The sequence below is a fragment of the Nymphalis io genome, chromosome 11 (genome assembly GCF_905147045.1).
Source record: "Nymphalis io chromosome 11, ilAglIoxx1.1, whole genome shotgun sequence".
NCBI classification, from domain to species: domain Eukaryota; kingdom Metazoa; phylum Arthropoda; class Insecta; order Lepidoptera; family Nymphalidae; genus Nymphalis; species Nymphalis io.
Window position 1 is genome coordinate 9,126,685 of NC_065898.1, and position 25,808 is coordinate 9,152,492.

Below are 25,808 nucleotides of genomic sequence, written 5' to 3' on the forward strand. Positions count from 1 at the left end.
GTATTTATATATACATACATTTAATATTATTGACATTTTATATAGTTTTAATAGTCTTGCGTAGTTTGCTTAAAATTATATATATATCTATAAAGTTAACAACAATGTTTTAAGAACACGTTATTAACCGTAGGTAAAACGCTGTCTATAAATCGTAGCAAGGTATCCACGATACAAGCTTGCTTAGCGTGGAGTCCACCGAAAATACAATTATGATATCGTTTCAGCAAACAACCCAGCTATTGTATCAAGTGTGTAATATTTACTGTAAATTAAACAATTTTTTATTTTTAAGTATGTATACCTACATATATATCGACTTATAGCAGATGTGCTTAAATAATTAAAAAACGGGTTTCTGCGAAATCGTTAACAATATTATTTTGTCATGCATTGATTGTGTGTAAAAAGTTATTTCGTCGGGAAAGAAGACGTAAACCTTAACAGAAGATTGCTGGTTTGTTAAAGGGTAGGACCTTTGATTTATCAATTAGTAGCAATAGTAGTGTACGATTGTTCATAGAATTAACTTTAGTTAAATGGTCACGTAAAATGCATACTTTTAACTTAATTTATTAAGGCTTTTACGAACATTTATTCTCATTACATCGTTGCCAATAATACGTGTACCTTACTACCGATTATATATTATATTATACTGATTCCGATAAGATATTTTTTGTCGAGTTGTAATTTATACCTCATTTAATAAGAGAGAAATTTAAATATTTAGTTTACCGAGCGTGCGATTCTGATTACTTAATGGTCTTTGTAAAAATGTATTAAAAAGCTGTAACATTCATTTCTAGATTAAAGGTGTCGTAAAAGGCCTATTAAGACAAATAAATGTCATCATGTATATAAATATATATATATATATATATATATATATTATAATGTCATCATGTATATATATATATATATATATATATATACATATATATATGGTTTAATATTTTTATTACTTATAATAAATATGGTGAACTTCTGCTAGTATCGTTGTTATAATATTGCTGTTTATTTTTTATGTTATTTTTTTTATGTTTTTGTATGTTAATTGTTATAATATGGCTCGCTTGAAAATTTTTAAATTATTTTTTACAAATTTTCGCCCGTGTATTCAAGGGAGGTATATAAGTTATAAGTATAGTTCAGTCAGTAATAGTATCGTTACAATATTGTAATAATATTTTACTTCAGTTATTATTTGATCTAAAACATTTGAGAAATGCATCGGTTGCGTATTGTCTCATGTGTAACGAATTTGTTTGATATTTATTGGGGGACAAATGTCGGGTACTTGGGTATCTTTAGTTCAATAGAAGCCATTGTATGATTGTAGCCATTTTATCTTTACCTGCGTACTGACACGCACCGCACCTACCCTCTACTGTTCGGTTAATTTTTGTACAGCATCGTGTTAGGAAGAAATTGCATATTACATTTTATTATATTAGATAGATATTGACTACGTCGTGTAGATTTAAATTTAATAGAACATGGATCAAAAGTTGTGGCTTCTCGTCGAATGGGTAGACGAACAAAACATATTTTACTTCGTGACAAGCGTAACGATGGTGCACGCAGGGCGCGAATTCTTCGAGTTTCTGGTGAGTCACTTTCGTTATTTAATTTCGTTTTGTCTGTCTGTTCGTCTGTTTGTGCAGGCTAATCTTTGAAACGGCTAAATACCAAATTGACCGTACCCAAATCAGTTAAGCCGTTTCTAAGATTAGCGCGCACAAGCAGACAAAAGTTCTAACAATCATTGATTTGGGTTTTATTGCGTTGATAAAGGCCCACGATAAAAGTTTTACTCAAATATCTTCCATGTACAGACAGTGATCAGTTACATTTCTATTGTATATGTATGTATAGGTATAGATTATATGATTTTCAACTACCGACATGCTCTATAGGTAAAGAGAGGTAAGTACCTCCTTTTTTTCACGCAATTATTATAAAATAAGTGTATTTGACACAGCTGTTCCGACAGAAGTATTTTTTTTAGATATTATTTGGAGATTTTAGATTTTAAATATCGTATGAATTTTTATGTTCATATATTATATCTTGTTATCATATAATTATATACATTTTCAGATAACAAACATTATGTCAAAGAGTTGAAAGTGATGTTGGAAGACAAGACCATCAAGTGAAAACTGTTCTTTCATTGTGTGTGAATACTATAAAGGAGATGAAAACGGGTCCAATGGTGAGTATAAGATTAATCATTTTTTACAGATAATACTTATTTATATATGTAATTATTATTCCTCCGTCAATTTGTATTTATTTACAGCAATTATAAAACTATTTGCTCATACTACATACATTATCCTCTTTAGGCGTAAGCCAAGATTGTAGATACTACAGACGGCGACCATAAGATTTGGCCCGTCCATTTGTTTAATGTATATTGTTTGAAGAAAAAACATTTTACGTAATTTTATATACATATAAATCAAACGAAACTTTGCGATTATAAAAACGAAGCGATTATAAAAATACTATCTTACCTTACCTTACTTATACTATACTACCTTCTTATAAACACTTATCTCGTTATTTGGCTGATTTTGATGTAAAAGCCACATATAGAACAAATATTTAGTTATATTTCAAGCATACATGTAAATGGTGGATAAAACACTTAGTTCGAAACCGAGGGTCACCTGTTAAAAATAAACTTTTATTGTTGAAAGTTTAGATATTCTTTTTATATACTTAGCATTATAATAATGTAAAATCAGGAAACCTTGTATGTATATAATGCAATAGGTAAATTCTAAAACGCAGTGGGATAATATGGTAGAATGGGCTCAAAGTGAAGAAGATCTTTGAAAATGTTAAATATGGCTTATAAGAACCGACTGATATTTTACTTTAATAAATACCTACTTAACATTTTTCGTGGAATTATTACACATTGGAATAAATAAATCTTAACAAAAGATAAAAATATATACACAGAAATACAAAACCAACAATCACCAAGAAAACAAAATTTAGAAACACCAATGACTTAAAACTATAAAAGCCTCGTACTATTAACTATGCGAAGAAAAATATTATGTTTGACGGAGCGAAACATTTTTATAATTTACCAAAAAATATTAAAGAAGCAAAAAGTATGCGTCAGTTTATGAGACTATTAAAAATATATGTTCGAAGCAATATAAAATAACACAGGTACATAAAATGAAACAAACTGTATAATTATGTACAATAATTTATTACATTTAATAGTATTAAAAGTAGCACTAAAAAATTAATAAATAAAATAAAACAAATAATAATAAAGTCATAAATTCTCTCTCTTTCACTCATACCACTTCCTAGCTGTACTTAATCCGTGTATTTGCGATAAGACCAGTCTATCGACAATAATGCAGGGTTTTCACAGATATCCTCTTCGAAACTGTATTTTTTTTCATTTTTTACTAATATTCTTTATACATTATATAATTATACTTTACTACGCTGATGTTATTGTAATTATCTTATGTTCTCATGTCAGTTAATTTGATTCTTAATGAGAAATAAAGTTGCATTAACCCTTATCAATTTATTATGGTAATAAACCTTTTTAGTAAGATTTCAATTAACATTATATAATCTTCAATAACTAAACCAAGCTCGCCTACTAATATAATCAGTCTCTTTTTAGGATTGACATGAAAGATTAAGGATTCTGTGCGGATTTTAGAACAATTTTAGCATCAACTTTTTTAAATTCTTGTCTTGATATTCTTGCATTAGAAATAGTCGGTGATCCTGACTACATTCAAGTTTTGTGTTTCGATTGGTTTATAATATTTTCATCCAGAAGCGTAGGATTTTGGACGAAATTCTCACCTAGACTTTACGGTCAAAATCAATTAAATCACGGGTATTTAGATCAGGCTTGTGATGAGACCAGCACACCGAGAGTCTTGGATATATTATATACGCAGGCTGATTGGCTTCAGCCACTATTTATAGGCTCTGGTCGGTCCGTCAAAATTGACGGAAGGAAGTCGGTCATCGAAAAAGTTTCTATTTTGTGTAAATTCCTGTGGAAAAAGATCTATTTAGAGCGTTGTGCGAACTAGCCAGTTTTAAATAGGGCCTCCAAATAATATTGCCACCTCATTGAGAAACTATGCGTCTAACGTGGCTTCGTTACGTTACGTTTACGTTTTTTAATAATTTTCAAATATTTTAGTGTAAATGAAATTAAAAAGTTTTTTGTTTTAATTTGAAAACTTTTAAGGCTTGGCGAGCGAGCCAACTCATGATGATTGGTCGACCGCCGAAGTACAGTACTGCATTCAAACATTTACAATTATGTCAATAGCTTACGGGTAAAAGTGGTGTGCCCGCTTTGGGCCTTCCCCTATATATTACGTATTCCCTTTTGGCAATTAATCGAAAATGAAAAAGAAGGAAAGAAGCAATACAATGATGAATGTTCTATTAAGCCAGTCGTAATGAGTTTACTCTTAAGCCATTTAAGTCATATATAACAAGATTTTAATGTTGAAATAAATGAAAGTCGATCAATAATGGATAGGACATCTGAAGATCGAAGACTAGATGAGAATGTAGAGATTTTAGAATTAGAAGAACCGACCATTGTTCGTCAAAACACGACAAGTGTTGAGCTCGAAATGGATAAGATGGCTGGTGGCTTAAAAATACCGAGAGCATCAGCGGAGACTACTAACGCAAGTTTGCCATTGTCGGTTAACAATGTTGATATGGTTTGTATATTCATATATTATTCATATGTATACATAAGTAGTTAAGTATATAAAATCTAATTACCCCTAAAGTTTGACATAAATTTGACCTAATGATCCAAATAGACTTTAATATTACGTGCGGCTGTTGTACTGTGCCGCGCGTCACCTGCAACACCTGCCCCGCGGCCAATTAGTCAGGTGAGCGCCGCCGTAAGGTTCGCACGTCCGTTTTCCCGCGCGCGCGCCTAGCGATCGATCTTACGCGTATACCTAATCTGTGTGTGAGTGTGACCTGTATCTCAGTGGACTGTATGGAATCTACTTCACAAAGAAGGGCTACACCCGTATCATTTTCGACATGTTCAAGAACCCAGTGCTAACTATTACGAGCCACGAATAAAGTTAGTGTAGTTATGTAGGTAAATAGGTAGTTTCATGATTGACAATCGTTGTAAATAAGTATGATTCCATTTTTAAATACGCCGGAAATACCAAGATAGGTAAACAGTTCATATTAATTTTTGTCCCAAGTTCACATCATTTACCTAGTCAACAAATTTGTTGCTTAAACGAGTGAAATATCTTGTTATTTTTGCCTGTCCTAAGCAAGGATTAAAGTATGAAGGGGGATTGGATCACGCTTAACTCTTGGTTAACTTTACTTAGAAGTTTGTTAATATTTATGTTATATGTATTTGTTTTAATCATATATGATCGTCAAAAATCACGTCCTTAAGTATCGATAGTGTTCAACCAGTCAACCTGTATAATTATAGAATTTCTAGTCCTAATTTAATTTTAAAATTATTAAATATAAAACAAATTGCGATTGTTTTTAAAGAACGCTTGAAGTATTGCTAAAAAGTTTAAACACATTAAACTATAAAGTTATTATTTATTATGAATTACGATACAAAATATTTAATAAATTATTATACTCGATTATTTATAGACAGCGATTTTTCTATGGTCTATGTTGTGTGTGGCGCTATAATGAGGTGCTGACTATATAAACCTTAATCACCTGTTTATAGGGAATAGTTCAATCAATAAATAAAAGCCATTATTGACTAATATAAATTCTAACATAAATAAGTGAATAATGAAAAAAATAACAACTACCTACTTATTATACTTATACTGTTATACTGACAACGAAATCAATATAATTATTAAAGTATTTTAAATTCGTAAGTTTCAATTGGAAACGGCAATATCACCGTGCCTGCCAGACTAATGGCAGAGATCGATCGGACTTCCCACAATTCAACGACGACACGATTTTTGCAAGACGTCTTTCCTAGAAGGTAATTACTAATTCCGGTTGAATACAATATAATATAATATATTACAATATTCTTTAATCTTTTTTATCTGTAATAAGTTAAATGTTAATATTTTAAATATATTAATTAATATTTAGTATGTTATCATAATTCACTCTTTTAACATAGTATTATGTAAAAAAGCAAAATATCAAACAAAAGCTAAAAAGTTTAATTGAAAATATTAACATTTAACTTATAACAGATAATAAAGAATATTGTAATTTATGGTTATACGTAGTAGTTTGACAGGAAAAGTCGCCAGTATGTTCTAACCTTTTTTTTTTTCGGGGAGGAAAGGCATTTACGTCTGCCGCCCGGTCCGGGGGGACCGGGACGGGTATGTGGGACTCACGGGGCAGACGGCCCCGTCCTACCCACTAAAACCTCCCCGGAATTCCGCCTCTCCGTAAGGCGGCGGGGTCACGGGAACGTTGTGACTTACAACCGCAACCCCGCCAGCGGTCGTCGCCATGAGGCGACCCATCTCGAGAGCGCGCCAGGATGTTAGGGCGCGCCTCCCTCCTCTCTGTGCCTCCGTCCTGTAACCAGACCGACTCCCCCGAGTCCGCCACTGGAGGCTGAGCGTCAGGGCTCGACGCGGCGGATCAACAAACAAAACTGGCTCCGCCGCCAACCAGACCTTAACTCTGCGGCAGCGTCCTGCCTGCGAAAGCACGTCGCCGTCGATGAGGTCTCCTTCTTCGTTGCGGGAGCGAGTACACGTCATCCTCCCGCTCCCGCTCTGCTTCCTCCTTTTGCGACATGACGCATCCGCTGAACCGGGACACTGCCACCCAGATCTCTTCGCTTCCGGCCATCTTCTCGACGACGACAGGTCCCCACCTACAGCCGTGGATAGGACCGCGCGAGGCTCCGCCCAAGCCGGGCACTCTACGCGCGTGTGTTCCGCCGTATCTACGGCTCCTCCGCCACAATGGTGGTACTCCACCGTCGGCTCCCTACCGACCACCTCACACAGGTACCGGCCGAAACAACCGTGGCCGGTCAAAAGCTGTGTCAGGTGATACGTGGGTGGGCCGTGCTTGCGCTCGACCCACTTCCTCAGCACCGGCCGAATGGCCGCAACGAGGTCCCGGCTAGCACCCAGTCTCTCCGACCACTCGGCGAATACCCTTTCGCGGGCCTCCTCCCGCCACATCCGTCCGACACCGTGCGGTACGCCCGAGCTGCTCTGAGCGCCATCGCTCGCTGCGGACGTCGCAGCGAGGCGACGTTACGGTTGTTCAGAGCGTCCGCCCATATCGGCGCCCCGTAGAGTGCCATCGAGCGCACGACGCCGGTGTACAGGCGCCTGCAGGAGCCTCCTGGCCCACCCACGTTCGGGAGGATCCTACCTAGCGCCCCGGCTGCAGCCACCAACTTTGGCGCCAAGCGCCGGAAGTGCTATTCGAACTTCCACCTGCCGTCGAGTACGAGTCCCAGGTACTTCATCGTCGACCCGACGGCGATGGAAGTTCCGCCCACCGTTATCGCCGCCCCCGGAGGTGGCGCATTCCGAGGCCCGTGAAAGACGAGGGCCTCGGATTTATGTAGGGCCACCTCGAGGCCCAGCGCGCGTATTCGGTAGACCACGTGCGCCACCCCAGCCGTGGCGAGATAAGCCGCCTCCCGGTATGATCTGCCGCGGGCCGACACGAGGGTGTCGTCAGCGTAGCACGTGACGCTGACCCCCCGCAACGTGGCCCCGCGCAGCACCCAGTCGTAGCCGATGCACTACAGGAGCGGTCCTAGTACCGACCCCTGCGGAACACCGCACGACAACGACCTGACGGCCCATCCGTCCGCAGTCGGGAAGGCCACCGCCCTGCCTGAGAAGTAATCGGCCACGGTACGCCGCAGGTAGCCCGGCACAACGTGGAACCGCAGGGACTCCATCACCGTATCCCAGGGCAGGGTGTTGAAGGCATTGGAAATATCCAGCGACACTGCCAACACCACCCCGCCCCGAGACACTTCCTCCTCGGCCAGGGCCCTCACCCTGGCGATTGCATCGAGCGTCGAGCGGCCGGGACGGAACCCGTATTGCCGCTCGTCGAGCCCCGGCTCCTTGCTGCCGCCGAGACGGGCAGCGGGCACCTGCTCGAAGAGCTTGCTCACCTCGTCGAGCAACACGATTGGGCGGTAGGCCGACGGCTGATCGGGCGGACGCCCGTCCTTGTGGATCAGAACGAGCGTGCCCGTTTTCCACAGAGTATGTTCTAACCTTAGCTAAGATAGCAAAAGTCAGAATAAGTCATAAGTTTGGTGGCAGACCACAATACCTACTCTGTTTAGATTTCGGAACTAAGAAACGTCAAACGTGAATTTTGACTTCTGAAGATTGTGATAGATATGTTACAATTAAGAACTACGAATTTGTTTTGATATGAATTATGCAATTATACTGCGATTATAGTGCGTGATTTCGATCGCATCGTTTATCAAATAATGTCAAACGAAACGGATCTGTTTATATCAGTTCTGTTAACAAGTGTGGCTTATAATAACTACTCCCAATGATATTTATCTTCGTGATTTATTTACCTATACCTTATTATGTCTATAATTCATTATTAATAATTTCGTTAATCATCATATTATTAAATTACGATGTAAATAATAATTTAACTTTATTAGTTCGTAAACTGACTTCTGATTATTTTTTGTATAAAGTGGGTAGGACGCACGAAATGAGCTCAATCATTTTAAATAATTCCTGGCACAACGTTACGCTGTCTGAATATTATAAATTGAGTGTATTAATTGTTGGACTGTTTTTCATTAACTCATTTAACCCACATAAAACACACAAGTGTTAACAGTTCCTCGGTCATGTTTAAACGTATAGTTATTTATTATTATTATTTATTTATTAAGGTTTATCAACAGTTGTTTTCACTGAATATAACACATAATACATTTTAAAATATATATATACATAGAATAGCGCAACAACTAATTATAGGTAAACACCGCTTGTAATACTTACATTACATAAAAAGAAAAAAGTAGCTACAGCAAATTCATTAAACACTAATCATAGATAAACGAACATTTAATTACAATACACGAAAAAAAAATGAATAACAAGAATATGTATATCTGAAAGTGTCTTATAAAAGTAGTTATTTTACTAATCAAAGTAAGATAAGCCAGTACAAGTTGATTTCAACTTGGTGAGGGAATCATAATGTAGATCGATTTGATCACTGCAAGTATTTATCACTTTACATAATCTCGAACAGGAAGAGTTGGCACCTAACGCAGTCTTTCTAAGAGGTGGACAGAGTGGTGTGATCGAGCTGCGAGGGAGCCTTGTACCATACCAGCACCATAGTATGAGCCTATTGATGTCGCTTTGTAAACGTATAGATCTTCATTTGACTTAATTACACTGACAAACTTTAAATCATCAGCAAACATAAAACGTCAGAGAAAAGAAAACAGTTTGGAAAATCATTAATAAAGTAATTGAACAACACTGGTCCCAAATGGGAACCTTGAGGAACACCTGACGATATTTTTTGTATATTCGACTCATAACCATTCATTACCACAAAGAATTGTCTGTCTTGTAGATATGAACTCAATCGCTTTAGGAAACAACCAGAAATACCGTAAGCACGTAGTTTGGAAATTAAAATATTGTGTGGAACTTTATCAAAGGCCTTGCTGAAGTCGGTGTTTATTACATTAGCTTGATGGCCCGAGTATTGCACCAATTAATAATTCTGTAAATGGAACCAGATTTGAATCGGTGGATCGGAAATCAACAAATCCGTGCTGATGATCGCTTAAATATAATTTGAGGTGCTTATAGATGTAAGGACAAATTAATGATTCGAATATTTTTGCGAATTTTGATAAAATTGTGATTGGTCTGTAGTTGAATATAGATTCTTTGTCGTCTGATTTATAAATAGGAACCACCTTTGCAACTTTCCACACTGATGGAAAAACCCCAGACACTAAAGACTTATTATAAATTATTGACAGTGGGTGAACTAATTCAGAGGAGCATGCAACGATAAACATCGGTGGAATTCCATCAGGAACGGCACCCTTATTGATACCTACACTTTTTAGTTTTTTAAGTATAGTATCTTCGTCTAAAACAGGCTGATTTAAACATATACTATAGACTATAATTTTCTAATAATTTAAGATAGTTTGAATTGAATAGAATATAATAATAGACAGAGGAAAAGTAATTTGAAAATAGCTTACAAATTTCTGTAGCATCTGAAGTGGTAGTTTTTCCATATCTTCTAAAGATTTTATTTAATTATTATAGCATACGGTAGCTAGTCTATCACATTGTTTACTAATATATTTTAAATCTACTTCATCTAACGGGTTTTTATATTTTCTGTAACGTATTCTTATCCTATATTTCACTTTTATTATTTTAATAAGTCTGTAGTTAAACCAGGCAGTATATGTGTTACTCTTAGGCACACGAAATGGTATAAATTCTTTGATGACTGCGTTCAGTGTATCATAAAAGATCCGTAACATCCCATTCATATCAAACTGTCCCCTAAATATAGCATCCCAGTCTATGTTTTTAATTTTTCACAAATTGATAGATAATCTCCCTTCTGAAAACTTGGTCTTGCTTTAATGTTTTCATACGGAAACCTTGTTACAATTTTCAAGGGAATTACAATATCAAGAGGTGGATACTGTTGGTCAACATTACTTAAGGGGGTTAACAGATTGCCTGATATAACATAAAGAATTCGTCGAGAGGACAAGATCTAGTATCCGATCAGCAGTGTTCTTCACAAAATTAAACTGATTGAGTCCATTGATATGAATAAAATCTAACAAAATTTCACTTGTACTGGTACAATATTATTGCTTGAACTCTCTGCTAATTGCCAATCAATGTTACTTAAATTAAAATCTCCCACAATACTCACAAGAGAGTCTGTCGATTGCTCAAAAACTGTATTGCAGTGATCCAGAAAGCATTCTAGTGTAGAATGGCGCACTGGCGGAGGGAGATACACTGCACAGAAAGCTGCATGACAAGCAGAACGTAATCCAGGAATATCTATGACCACCCAGAGATCCTCACAACTACTTTCCCAGGCTTTAACTCGTTTTGATTTAATGGTTTTCTTAATAGCAATTAAAACTCCCCCTTCCTCTTTACACTGCAAACTAGAAGTATCTCTGTCCCTCCTATAAACCAAGTAACGGTTGTCAAACAGTTCACTGCAGAGTACTGAATTATTGAGCAAGGTCTTTGTGAGAATTATAGCGTCATTGTTGGAGCGCCTGATTATTATTTAAAGCAATGACGTAAACCTGTGTACCGACAACTTAATTTTACTTATAGTTACCGCTCACCGTCACCGTTTGATGATGATTTTTATTGTTTATTAGTGCTTTACTAGACCGTGAAAAGATTTAATTCACTATTTTTAAATATAGAAGTATGTACAGGGATAAAAAAGTGGTATGCAATGAGACCTCATTATTTTTAATTTTATTTTGCAAATGATTTAAAAAATAGACTAAAAATTAAGGGGAACTCAAGGTGTAGTCTCTCCGGCATTGCAGTTACCCACATAACATAAAATAATCATGACCTTATAGGCTAGGCCACCCGCTTAAATTTATTTCTTTAATTAATAAAGGTTTGCGTTCAAATTTATTGTTAATAGATTTAATGAAAATATTATATTAAACATGTATATTTTCAGACAAAATATAATTAATAAATAATGAAATTTGTATAATAAGGGTTAAACAAACATTTCAGAAAATGATTTTATTTAACTGTATTTGGACTTAATCGGTTATATTGCTTAGTACAACTTTAGTATAATACTAGTTTAAAAAGATACAGGTAAAAACATTGGTTCTAGAAAAGAGCATCCAATAGGATAAGGCAATAAACAATAGGTTTATTGAGGTTGCCTTGTTATACAAAGTAATGCTTAGCGACCGAGTTTAGCCCAAAACATGTACCTTATATTTTATACCTGGAATGGACAATTAAAAGGCACGGTACTTTGAATAACTGCTGACAATTGCTATCGGAATCTTATTTGAGCTGGAACTACTTAACAAAATCGAATCGATAATTTTACAGTTTCTTAGTGAGCTTTTACTAAGAAATATTTATTTATTTTAAATTGCAATTCATTTCCCTTTACACAACTCCCATCAAGCTGCACAACAACCCCCATCAAGGTAATTACGAAAATATTTGTAAGTGATAGCTTCATATTATAGATAGATATCAAATCTGAATAAGGATTAATTTTAATTTATAACGTTTAAATTTTAACAGTCGAAACAAGATCTATTGGCGTCGCCACGCAGGTAACGATATAACTAAAATGGTTTCTTTTGAACTAAGGATACCTAAGTACCCGACATTTGTCTCCCAATAAATATCAAACAAAAGATTTCGTTACACATGAGACAGTACGCAACCGATGCATTTCTCAAATGTTTTAGATCAATTAATAACTGAAGTAAAATATTATTAGAATATTATGACGATACTATTACTGACCGAACTATACTATATTTATAACTTATATACCTCCCTTGAATACACGGGCGAAAATTTGTAAAAAATAATTTAAAAATTTTCAAGCGAGCCACCTAGCTTAATTTAGGTGAATCATATAACTGTAAAAACGGTCATTATATATCTAAGCCTAAATTTATTTAACTGTGACCAGCCTTATAGTTATTAAGACTTATAAAATCTCGTATATTTTATGAATATAATAAATTGTAAGAAGATCGTATATCGATATCGAGATCGCGTCGTAGTATACATTTTTGAAGCATTTATTTTTCGACAGAAGCAATCTCACATTAATCAATACGGTTTTTTTAATCTTTACTATATCCTCATATATAAAATATATAAATAGAGTACCTGTGTTTAATATATACCTACCGAGGTACTTGTTAGTATTTATTTATTTATTTATTTAACACTTTTTGCACAACATATACATTAGATGAGAGAAGTAGGAAACAATCAAAGAAAAAGAAAATAAAAAAATGGTGCGCAAAGGCAGTCTTATCGCTTATAGCGATCTCTAACAGAGAACCTTTGGTGAAAGAATATTTGTAAGAGAACAGGTAAGTGCATTTACATATAAAAAGGAGATACTAAATATTACGGGCTTAGCCCGCGGAGGCCGTATTCCATAGGATAAATAAATTAAGTCATGGTTAGAAAAGGCTTCAGCGGGAAGCTGACCATGCGCATCAAAATGACTAGGCGAGGAAACAACCATTAAGTCCAACAGCGATGGCAAACAATTCGGAAAAAAATGAGTTGCGTTCGTATGAAGTACATTAAGGTTACAGCTATTAATTATATTTTTAAAACGTTTGGCGCGTTGATCATCTTTAATTAAACAAGTATTGAAATCTCCCATAATTATTGCGTGATCAACAGACGCACTAAATTGTTCCAACAAATTTTCAAAATTATCAAAATAATTAATAGTAAGGGACGGACTATAAAAAACGCCCAGTAGTAGTTTGAGATGGCCGAATTAGACTTCAATAAAAATATATTCAGATGACTCACAGTATTGTGTAGGAGATTTGTTTAAAATAGTAAAGGGGATATGACTACAGAGATATATTGCCTCTCCACCACCACCTTTACCGGTACGATCATTCCGGATCAGATGAAAGCCAGGCAAACAGTAAGAAGTTGAAGGTAAGCAGGGTTTCAGGAAAGATTCGGATATAAGGACGGCGTGAATATTTTTACTATCGAAGGAAGACAGCAAATCGGGGTAATGAGAAGGTATACTCTGTGCATTTATATGCACTACATTAAAGTTTCTAGTGAAACCGGAGAAAGTTGAATCTAAAAGAGAGTTTAGAGGAAGAGAAGCACTATGAAAACTATCATCACTACGTCACTAAGATACTCACTATTGTCTTTCGAGTCGCTTAAACTGAGAGTGTTTGAAATCATGCTGGTTATATTAACAACCAACTATTATATGTATGTATAAAATACTAAAAATAATAATAATTAAAAAATAAATATATATAAAAATGGATAAAAAGTTAAAATATATATGAATAAAAAAAATAAATAAAAAAAAAACAAAATATATATTAGTAGATTTAGCAATTGAGTCAACAGAACTGGTACTGGGAATAGCAGCAGGAATAGTAGCCAAAGTAATATCATTTTGTGTGCATTTAATTGAATTAAGTTCAGCTGTTGTGACAATACGATGGCGCTTACCGTCTGACCCAGTAACAATAACGGCACCATCCTTCGTCCAGCATTTAGATATTCCAAACTTCCGTCTCGCAGCCATAAACAGTTCATGTCTCTCCTTAGTAAGGAATTCCGAAAGAGTCACACCCGTATTTTTGGAGATGTTTTCGAGTACCAGATTTTATTACGAAGCAACGCGTCATGGAATTTGACAAGAATAGCCCGAGGCTTATCTCGCGTGGATTGACCCAATCGCTGGCATCGGCTGAGCTTATCCATGGTAAGCTCAGGCAACTTGAGATGATCTGATAAAACCCTCGACACCACAGTTGGTACATTCTCCTTTACTTCTTCAGGAATTCCATGCGAGAGCATCTTCCTTCTACTAACTAACTCCATTTGGATGTATTGCTTTGACAGGAGTTCAACTTGCTTCTGAAGGCTCTCCAACGCAGTTAAAACAAAGACTCTAAATGTATTAAACTGAGCCGCTATGTTGGTGGTTGGACTTGATGCTGGGATAGAACTCTGAAGAGTCTTTTGAAATTCAGCCATCCGTGAGTTGAAGTGTTCAGTCAGGTCATGAATTGAGTGCTTGATGGACTCCATAGTGCAAATGTGATTTTTTTTTTAAATATTTCAATGTTTCTGTTTCTGGGGGATTAAATCCGTGTTATGGAGATTTAGCTGGCAGGTAGGGAACACAATTAGAACATTTGTATTAGTGTAATTATTGATCTTCCAATTTATTTAATAAAAATTAACAAGAGCTCTTATAAAACCGTGTTATCTTTTATTTGACACCTACCCAAAACCTATTTGAGTTCTTCAAAAAGTTGTATAAGTAGTAAGTATGTATACCACATACAAATACATCGACAAATAACAGATGTGCTCAAATAATTATAAAAACAATAATCTTCTGCGAAATCGTTAACAATATTATTTTGTCATGCATTGATTGTGTGTAAAAAGTTAGCTCGTCGGGAAAGAACGCTAGACCTTAAGGGTCCGTTCACACAGACCGGCTCGGAGAGGAGAGCAGATTTTTATCACGTTGGAAACAGTGTTTTGAGTGATTGTAGTAAAGTTTATTTTTGCATTTGCACCTTTTTTGTCATTAAAAATGCCTGAACGCGCTTCGTGTGAAGTAATAAAAGGAGCCGACCGGCTCCGCTTGCGTGCTCTTTCTCGCTCGCACCCGCTTTCAGATCTCTTCCAGCCGGTCGATGTGAAATAGTTGGCGGCTCCGCTCCGGCCAATTCCAAGCGTATACGACCCGGTCTGTGTGAAAAGAAAAAAGCAGGCCGATGCTCTCCGAGCCGGTCTGTGTGAACGGACCCTAAGGCCCACGATAATAGTTTTACTCAAATATCTTCCATGTACAGACAGTGATCAGTTACATTTTATTATATATATAGGTATAGATTATATGATTTTCAACTACCGACATGCTCATACATACATATATATATATATATTATATCTCATATAATTATGTACATTTTCAGATAACAAACGGGTCCAAACGGGTGAAACGGGTCCAATGGTGAGTGTAAGATTAATCATTTTTCACAGATAATAATTATTTATATAGGTATTTATTATTCCTCCGTCAATTTGTATTTATTTACAGCAATGATAAAACTATTTGCTCCTACGAATTATTCTCTCTTTAGGCACAAGCCAAGATTGTAGACACTACAGACGGCGGCCATATATTTGGCCCGTTCGTTTGTTTAACTTATATTGTTTGAAGCAAAAACATTTTACATAATTTCATATAGATATAATAGATCAAACGAAACTTCGCTTTTATAAAAATACTATCTTACCTTACCTATATTTTACCTTTACGTCTTATAAATTTCGTTGTTTGACTGTCATTGATGTAATAGCCAAATATAGAACAAATATTTAGTTATATTTAAAGCATACATGTAAATGGTGAATCATCAGGCGATCGTCGATTTACGTTTACCTATTTACAGAATAAATAAATGTACCTTGAGATGTAAAAACATTACTCGGAACAGATTATACATTAATTAAAAAAATGTCCCTAATAAACGAAGTTGATTTTTATACACGTTTAAATATTCAAGATGTAGGATACAATTAGTGTCACTTGCCTCAATTTGAAATCTATTCTGCGACACAAAATGTTAAAATAAAGGACTATGTTTTATACGTTAAGTATCTTTGGAAATCCCTACATACAGACATAGATACAGACACTAGTCTGCGGACCGTTGACTCAATCGAGTCAGCAGCAGGAAGAGGACGACTCTGGAGAGCCAGAAAACGGCCTAGAACTGGACCAGCTTCGTCCAGCGATGAAGATGAAGGCGAAGATACAAACCTGAAATCGTTGAAGTCGAATAGTTCAAAAACGACGTCGCGAGCAAAGAAGCGTGAAGCTGCAAGCCTAGAGGCGGAAAAAGAGCTTGAAGAGCGAACACGCTCTGCAAACGAGAACCGAAAAGCTCTAGGTTTGCATACGGTGGAGGGTGACGATGCTCGAACTGCTGTTGCCCTAAATAAACAGGTTGTTGATGATGTCGATATCATACTTAAAGTAGCAACAAGGTCGAAAAACTTAAAGGGCACATTCCAACGTGCCCTAAAAGAAGCAGCAGCCTCTATCAAAGCTGCAGTAGAAGCTCTACACAGTAGGACGTCAACATCGGAGACATAAAAGCTACAGGTGGAAATCGGCCAACTTATGAGGCAAGTTAATGATCTTCGAGGGGAAAATTGTGAACTGCGGGAAGAAATCACGCGACTTAAAAAGAGTTCTCCCGAATATCTTGCTTCTACCGAGATCCATCGGAAAGCAAACGATTCAACAAACGGAGAAAGCACCAAAGAAGACGCTGACAGACGAATTCGTACGTTCGATAATGATTCAAGTGGGGACCATAATGGATGCGATCGAGATAGAATCCCTAAATGACACGCTTCTACCGAGAAGACCTCTACGGCCGCCACTAGCTGCGGACCGTGCAAACAACGTGGATAAGACGGGCACGAACACTTCTTCGCAAACAAAAGGCAGAACCGAGTGCCTGATGGCTAACCTTTTTTGATGGTTAGCCATCAAAAAAGAAGAAAAAGAAGAAGTTGTCAAAAAAGAAAACGACCCTTGCCGCTCAAGATGCAGCTGCAGCAAGAGCCATGCAACATGGAGAGTCTTCTGTACCATCTGAGGAACCGGAATCCACGAATCAAACTTGGGCCACGGTATTGAAGAAAGGCGCTAAAAAACAAGTAACAATAGCTACAGAGAAAAACGTGGAGATCAAGAAACGAGTGAAACTTCGCACTCCGAAATCTTCAGCGGTGGTCATAACGCTGCAACCGGGAGCAGAGGACAGAGGTATAACCTACGCAACAACAGTAACCGAGGCAAAGAACAAAATAGCACTTTCTGAGCTTGGCATAAAATCACTTAGATTCCGTCAAGCTGCTACATGAGCTCGAATTCTTGAGGTGCCGAGCATAGCCAGTGCCGAGCAGGCAGATGCCTTGGCCAAAAAGCTAAGGGAACACCTGAATGAGGGTAATGTCCGGATAACTACACCGACAAAGTGTGCTGATATCGGTATTTCTGGTCTGGACGACTCTGCCGCCATTTCAGAGGTAGCAGCAGCAGTAGCTCAGGCTGGGAATTGCCCAGTGGAAACCATAAAAAACCTGGTGTAATCCGGGTTATGCCAACTGGGCTAGGATCTGTATAGGTTCGATGCCCTATAAAAGCAGCGAAAACGATCGTCAATTCTGGTCGGCTACAAGTTGGATGGGTATCGGCTAAGGTCAAACTCCTAGAACCCAAGCAATTCCGTTATAGGGCACAAAGGGGCGAAATGCACAGCACAGGTTGACCGCAGTCAGTTTAGGTTAGTATTTATAGTATTTATTAGTACAGTTAACGAATTGTAGCTTCCCATGTCGTCGTGCACTTAAGTACAGTTGGCCCCGGACTCTCCAATAATCAATTCGGTTTTCGGAGAGGATGATCGACGCTGGACGCAATCATGCGGGTCAAGTCTGACGCTGAACAAGCAATAGCACAGGGTGATATCTGTTTGGCTGTGTCCTTGGACATAGCCAATGCATTCAACACCTTGCCGTGGGCTGGTGTTAGAGAAGCGTTAAGATATCACCGAGTACCTTTCTATCTACGCCGTTTGATTGACTCCTACCTCACAGATCGAACAGTGTCGTATAAAGGACAAGGAGGATGGAGTCGACGAGTGGAGCTATCTTGTGGTGTCCCCCAGGGCTCTGTTCTTGGCCCACTTCTATGGAACCTTGGATACGATTGGGTTTTGAGAGGTGACTTGACACAAGGTGTAAACCTGGTCTGCTATGCAGACGATACCCTCGTGGCAGCCCGAGGAGGTGACTTTAGAACGGCCGCTATTCTTGCTACTGCCGGAGTGTCTCAGGCGGTAGAGAGAATTCGAAATTTAGGGCTAGAGGTAGCTCTCTACAAATCCAGAGCGATCTGCTTCCATCGTCCCGCTAGTATTACAGTCGGAGGAGTTGCCATCGAAGTCGGATCGACTCTTAGGTATTTAGGCCTCGTTCTTGATAGTCGATGGCAATTCCTGGATCACTTCCGACAAGTGTGTCCTAGACTGGTGGCCACAGCAAATACACTTGGACGACTACTCCCAAATGTCGCTGGTCCAAACGATGGATGCCGTCGCCTCTATACGGCGGTGATCAAATCGATGCCACTGTACAGGGCTCCCATTTGGGTCAACGCTCTTAAAAACAAAAGCAAAGCACTGATAAGGCGACCACAGTGAATCATGGCTACGAGAACCATCAGAGGATACCGAACAATATCCTTTGAGGCAGCATGCGTTCTCGCTGGTTCTCCTCGTTGGGATTTGGAGGCGGAAGTTCTAGCCGAGACGTATTTGTGACGGTCTGAATGCTGTAGACGTAATGGTCTTTACAGCGCAGTAGAGGAAAAGGAATGGAGGGCCAATAAACTTTCGATACTTATTCGAAAGTGGGAAGAGAGACTGGCGGATCCCACTGCAGGCCACGCTACAATAGAGGCGATTCGACGGTCCTGCTCAAATGGTGTAAAAGGCAACGTTCTCCACTGACTTTCCATTTAGTGCAGATTCTCTAAGGACACGGATGTTTCGGGAGATATCTGTGGAAAATCGCTGGAAGGGAACCAACCACAATTTGCCATGCTTGCGGAGCGCAGGAGGACACAGCGACACGTACTTTACAAGTGTGCCCTGCATGGGAGGAATCGAGACGCCACTTGATTGCAGCTGTAGGAGAAGATTTATCGCTACCAGCTGTGGTAAAGTCCATGCTAGAGAGCGAAAAGTCCTGGAAGGCGATGATAACCTTTTGCGATGGTGTCATGAAGCAAAAGGTGGCGGCGGAGAGAGAAAGGGAGAAAGATGCACTCGTAGGCCCGATGCGCCGAAGGAGAACAGGGTACAGACGGCATCGCAACGCCAACTATTTACCTCCATGAAGAGAATTTCCGGGCAATGGGGTCCTTCAGGTCGAAAAATATGTGAGCATAACCGGCACATTCCAACAGTGGTATTTAACATCGAAGGGTTCGACAAAAAGATCAGGTACAGGTGGAGGCGCGGAAGAATGCGCAAGCGTACCCGCAACTTCGGCAAGTGTGGATCGCTGGAACCGTGGTGGTTTTAGTCGGTAAGAGTCCGACATAACCCTCCATGTATCATCAGATATGGAGGGTATCCATGAGGATTTCCCCACGATAAAAAAAAAGGATAATGATATGAGTGTAAAAACGACCTACATATATTCTCTAAACCTAAATTTATTTAACCGAGACCAGGCTTATAGATATAAAGATGTATATAAAATGTTGTATTTTTTATGAATATAATAAAATTGTAAGAAGATCGTATATCGATATTGAGATCGTATATAGGTAGTTATTATTCCTCCGTCAATTTGTATTTATTTACAGCAATTATAAAACGATTTGCTCATACGAATTATCCTCTTTAGGCGTAAGCCAAGATTGTAGACACTACAGACGGCGGCCATAAGATTTGGCCCGTCCGTTTGTTTAATTTATATTGTTTAAAGAAAAAATATTTTACGTAATTAATATACGTATAAATCAAACGAAACTTAGCTATTATAAAATTACTATCTTACCTTACCTTACCCTACTTATATTATACTACCTTCTTATAAACACTTATCTCGTTGTTTGACTGTAATTGATGTAATAGCCAAATATAGAACGAATATTTGATTATATTTCAAGCATACATCTAAATAGTGGATAAAACACTTAGTTCGAAACAGAGGGTCACCTGTTAAAAATAAACCTTTATTGTTGAAGTTGAAGAAAGTTTAGTTAGTTCTTTTTATATATTAAGCATCATAAGAAAGTAAAATCAGAAAACCTTGTATGTTTATAAAGGAATAGGTAAATTTTAAAACGCAGTGGAACAGTATGGTAGAATGAGCTCAAAGTGAAGAAGATCTTTGAAAATTTTCAACAAGTACAAGTTCCTTGAACATTTATTTATCAATTAAAAATATGTAATTACTTCTAAATAAAGTATATTTTATAGCTTTTTTTGACAAAATAATGAATCAAGTACAAATTACATGACCAAAAAACCGCGGTTAACTGACAATAATGAAGATAGAATAATGAGAAATGACAATAAATCATAATGGTGTCTTAGTTTTTTTTTGCTCAAAAATATAACAGCATCAAAATAACCCAATGGGAACATGTGAAGTTTAATCTAAGATCGAGGGTACATATTTGAACATTTGTAGTAGCAGGGTCAAGTAGGTATCTACCACTGAGTTTTCATGTTTAATTTATGTCTGTCGTTCGCGACTGTCAACCATGTACTTAGTTAATTAAATCAAATCATATTAGAATTTTAATAAAGACGAGAGGATTAAAATAATTCGATTCATACAGAGTTTTCGTAATGTGTGTATATGTAATATAGTTTTTTTTAATGTTAACTATGAGACATTACTAAATAACTTCTATTTATAATTAATTTTAGAGTCCTCTTGGAGACTGTGATTGAACATTTGCAAAAGAACGCGATGTCTTTACAAACAGTAACATGAGAGCTCATAAAGAAGAGAAAGGAACTTTAAAACTAAGAAATTCGAATAAGTCAAATAACGAAATGGTATGGGTTTTGGCGCCTTAGTTTATTTTACATGGAATATATTTAATAATTAATATAAACATAATCATTTTAGGTTTTAATTGGAGACGGAAATGCATCAGTTCCAGCCAGACTTCTCGAGAACATGGACTAGACTTATACGAATGGCACTCGTAAAATTTTTACAGCTGCCTTTTCAAGAAAGTAGGTTTAAATGACATTCTTGGACATGTTCACCACTTCATGTCGATATTCATATTAACATGGCACAATATTCTTTTCAGGGTATTGGCGGCTCATTTAGCATCTCTGTTAGCGAACAGGAAAGCCTTCACCGGCTTTTCCTGACAAACCTGCTAAAAAGAAACTAGACGCAGCTCTAGTAAATGATATTGTTTAAACTGTGGTAGAAAATTGTTCTGTACCAGAGAATGTAGTAAGGTAAAGTTTAACTAACTTTCATTAATGTAAAGATATATTGATTTTATATCAGTTTGTATTCATTTTTCTTATTTCTTGTGTTTAGAACCCGTGAACAAAATAAGAAGAAGATTTAATGAAAATATTATATTAAACATGTATTTTTTCAAAGAAAATATTAATACTAAATAATGAAATTTTTATAATAAGGGTTAACAAACATTTCAGAAAATGATTTTATTTAACTGTATTTGGACTTAATCGGTTATATTGCTTAGTACAACTTTAGTATAATACTTACTAGCTTAAAAAGATACAGGTAGAAACATTCGTTCTAGAAAAGAGCATCCAATAGGATAAGGAAAATAAACAATAGGTTTATTGAGGTTGCCTTGTTATACAAAGTAATGCTTAGCGGCCGAGTTTAGCCGAAAACATGTACCTTATATTTTATACTAGGAATGAAAAGCACGGTACTTTGAATAACTGCTGACAATTGCCATCGAAAGCTTATTTGAACTTCTAAACAATAACGAATCGATAAACAGTTTTACAGTTTCTTAGCGAGCTTTTACTTAGAAGTATTTATTTATTTTAAATTGCAGTTAATTAAGCGTTAAAATGACTACGTTTTCAGATATCGACGCTGCGTAAGCTTTACTGGAGTTGCACATAAACCCCCACCGGAGTCATCATGATAATACTTGTAAGTGATAGCTTCTAATTGTATATAGATAACGAATCTAAATAAGGATTTATTTTAATTAATTACGTTTAAATTTTTACAGTCGAAACCAGATCTATTGGCGTCGAAACACAGGTAAAGATAAAACTAAAATGGCTTCTATTGAACTGAGGACACCCAAGTACCCGACGGTTGTCCTCCAATAAATATCAAACAAAAGATTTCATTATGCGTGACCACAGTACGCAACCGATGCATTTCTCAAATGTTTTAGATCTAATAATAACTGAAGTAAAATATTATTAGAGTATTATAACCACGATACTATTACTGGCTGTACTCTATTTATACCTAATATACCGCTTAAAATTTTTAAAATTATTTATTACAAGTTTTCGCCCGCGTATTCGGGGAGATATATTCGGAATAAATATTTATTTATTTGTAATAGCATACTTACAACATACATATAAAGCATTAAAAATAATTATTTTATTAAACAGGAATAGTAAATCTAATATGCATGTCAATTACAATAGCACTTCCAGATTCCATCTAATCTAATTTAAATTAAAAGTAACAAAAAATCATCTGTAACTATTAAAAATGTCAAAATTAAATAATAAATAATGTCATTGTTATTATAAAGAATCAATCGTCGAAATCATAATTAAAATTATTAAAAGTAATAATTAAAACGAATCATGCATTTTATAATAATTAAGTAACTTATTTCTGAAGATTAAGGTAGAGTCATAAAAAATGTCAATCTCGGTATTGATCTAACGATATTATTATATTTACTATACAACCGTACTAAGGGAGCTTGTTTACCAATATGAGACTTTACGCAAGGAGTATGAAATATTTTGTGTGTGTGAGTACTTCTGTGTGCCCTCGACGGAACTGATATCAGTATTCCCCAATTAAGTCTGAGTTGGTTACCTTATAGTTAATAATACTGTGTAGGAATTTAAGTTCTAATATTTCGCGCCTACTCCGAAGAGAAATCGTATAAATTTTGCCAAACGTTCTTTGGCAAAATTTATACGAAAAATCCTTTTCATGAAAAAGCAAGATGTTTCGTAATGGCTCGCTGAATACTCTCAATACGCTGAGATTGTACGCTATATAGTGGGTTCCATATAACACTAGCATACTCAAGACTAAGCTACGCACCAATGAATTGTACAAGAGTAATTTAGTTTTCCTTGAAAAGCCTTGAGTGTTCCGCTTGATAAAACCAAGATTTTGAGCCGCTTTAACAAATATGTTATCAACATGAGTTACAAAGGTTAGACGCCTGTCAATAGTGACTCCTAAGTCTTTAATTTGCGATAATTCTTGTAATATTTTATTTTCAATTGAGTAACTAGAAACAAGCGGTTTTTTCTTACAGGTAAATTTTATATGAAAACATTTGCCTACGTTAACAGTCATATTTTTGAGATGACAGCATGCAATAATATTGTTGAGGTCGTACAATACGACCGTATTTTACTGTTTTGTATATTTTGAGATCGTCTGCAAACACAAATGAACACATACAATACTTTATATTCTCAGTAATATCGTTTATAAAAACGAGAAACAAGAGGCGACCCAAATGTGAGCCATTAGAACCCCACTTTTAGCTAAATATATCTGAGATTCAAACCCAGTTACGGCAACTGTAAGAGATCTTTATGCCAAATATGACTGAAACCATCTAAGTAGAGTGGTTCCAAGGCCATACTGATGTAATTTATTAAGAAGTATTTGATGGTTTACTTTGTCAAATGCGCTACTGAAATCAGCATGTATAGCATCTATCTGGTCCCCCCTGTCCATTGCTAATGCCAAGTCTGAAGTAAAATGTGTTAGATTAGTTTGAACTGTGCTGCGAGTGTGTGATGATGTTGTTAAAATGTTTATTAAGCAAGGGATACACTAGGCTCTCTAACAGCTTAAAAAGACAGGAAAGGATAGAGATTGGACGGTAGTTATTCGATCGGTCTCCATATTTGTGAACTGGTACTATTCGCGCTTTATTCCATTCCTCGGGGAAAATACCGTCCTTTATAGAATTATTAAAAATTAACGTCAATGGAAAAGCTAGAGCAGAGCCGCATCTTTTTATTCAAATAGGTGGAATTTCGTCTGGACCCGCTCCTTTTTCAGGATCTAATGATTTAATTTTTTTTAACACCTCTTCGTTAAATGTTATTTTAGTAAGTGTTGTAATGTGAGTTATATGTGTGTGAAGTGTAATGTATATTATTTGGAGTTATCGTGTGTGTAGATTCATTAGGATAGACAGAAGAAAAGTGGCTAGCGAAAAGGTTGGCTATTTCTACGCCTGAACTAGCGCTAATGCCACCCAACGACATAGATGCAGGCAAAAAATTTACATTACGTTTGCTTTTAAAGTAATTCCAAAATAAAGTCTGATTCTTTTGAATATTATATTCGACGTTTCTTTTGTAGTTATTATAACAACTATCAAATAAATCATGGCAGTGACTACGCAATATTTGAAATTCAAGTTTATCCCTAGGGTTACCATATTTTCTCCTTTTCCTTGAGTAACTTAGTAAGGTTGTGTTTGAACCATTTAGTATACTTAGAATTCCGTAATTTTCGCTTAGGTACTAATCGCTCTATTATTTCATACAGAGTGCTGTAAAGTATCTCTATCATGGCATTAACATTATTACAATTGGAAAATTTGTAATACCAATCCATATCACTTAATTCGTTACCAATCTCTGCATAATCAGCCTTATAAAAATTGTATCGTATACAGACTTTGGGTCGGATGTATGATATATGAGGATACGAGAGACTTATTAACAGATTAGATTTTAAAAAGCTTCACATGTTAGCTATTTTCACTAAATTGTTTTACATTTGTCATTAAAACATGTAGTAGCTACTAGTGGTCCTTAAAATAAAAAAAAAAAAAAAAAAAAAAAAAAAAAAAAAAAAAAAAAAAAAAAAAAAAAAAAATAAAAAAAAAATTAGGATGATACAGAATCAAATACGTACAATCATCACCTGCATTCCATTCAATAAGGCCCATATTAAAACCGCCTACTACTATTACATCATCAATTTGATTAGTAACAACATATATATTTTCAAAAAAATTTTTAGCATTTTCTACTTTTACCGGAGGTGGTAGGTATACAACACAAACACCGCCTTTTTTAACAGAATAATCACTGGTTATGTCTAATTTAACCCACATCATTTCATTGT

At 36.4% G+C, this 25,808-nt stretch overlaps 1 pseudogene; it reads right to left on the reverse strand.

Moving 5' to 3' along the window:
• Positions 1–5,746: 5,746 nt before the first annotated feature.
• LOC126772073 (uncharacterized) lies at positions 5,747–14,900 on the reverse strand (annotated as a pseudogene).
• Positions 14,901–25,808: the final 10,908 nt, after the last annotated feature.